Source organism: Palaemon carinicauda, chromosome 17 (assembly GCF_036898095.1).
Source record: "Palaemon carinicauda isolate YSFRI2023 chromosome 17, ASM3689809v2, whole genome shotgun sequence".
Lineage (NCBI taxonomy): Eukaryota > Metazoa > Arthropoda > Malacostraca > Decapoda > Palaemonidae > Palaemon > Palaemon carinicauda.
The window spans coordinates 73,315,308-73,316,575 of record NC_090741.1 but is presented as its reverse complement, the minus strand read 5'-3'; positions in this window follow the sequence as shown (position 1 = coordinate 73,316,575).

The following is a 1,268-nucleotide window of genomic DNA, read 5'->3' as shown; positions in this document are numbered from 1 at the left end:
CCATCGAAGAAGGAACACATTTTGTCCATCATAAGGCTCAATATTGCACAGTATTCTAGAAGATTTATTCTAGCTATGACCAAGTTGTGGAATGATCTTCCTAATCAGGCACTGGAGTCGGTGGAACTTCAAAAGTTCAAACATGCAGCGAATGTTTTTTATGTTGAACGGGATGACATAAGTCTCTCTTTATAGTTTACATATGAAAGATCTATTCTAATGTTGTTACTGTTCTTGAAATATTTCATATTAATTATTCATTACTTCTGGTGAAATTTATTTTTTATCCCCACCGGGTTACTTATCTTGTTGGAGCCCTTCGGTTTATAGCATCCTACTTTTCCAGCTAGGGTTGTAGCTTAGCAAGTAATAATAATAATAACAATAATGATAATGCAAACCTGCAGTAACGTGATTAATATGTGACGAACAATTATAATAACCGTGAAAATCATTTCAACCTTAATTAGGTACAGAAAATTACTTGGGTCAAGAAAAATGTTGTGGGGCTGGTAACCTCAGCACTAAGAAATTCTGACACTACTGTATTCTTGAGGAATAAGGCTTACGGAGGAAAAGCCATATATACATCAACATATACTGTATATTCATTTATTTCCATATTTGTGTGAGCGTGTGCGGACGTGATCGAGTGTACCAATATACCAAAAGTTGAAGATTAGTATATCCAATACTGCTTTCTAAATTTTCAACTAAAGGGGAACCCCCCCCCCCCTAGCAAACTACTACTTCAAACACCTACACACAGATAACTTCACTGGCTATCTGGTCTCACTTTAACCCAAATACACAAACAAACATTTACCCATGGGGGTTGCACAACAGCACGTACAAAATACACTTATTCTCTAAAGAGAAGAGCCAACCTTAATAAATTACACACAACCTAACTTTACCAGCTATCCTGCCAATTGTGAGATTGTGACTCCATACCTCCTTCCCATACACAAATGCAAACATTAAAACGCACAAACTACTCACAGTTAATACATATACACATTTAACGGACGCACGCAATACACCTCTCCAGAAAGAGCTCCGGACAATTACACTTGATGCCCGGGGAAGATTACAAGGCGGTGAAGTATGAAGAGGTCTCGCCTTAATCAAAGATCGAGTTACACAGGAATTGCATATTTACAAATTAAACATGATTCATGTACTCACGTGACGAATGAGTTAATGGGGTGGAGAGTGGACCAGTGGGGGGAATACCTTTCAGACCCTTTGAGGACCGTCATTAGGGC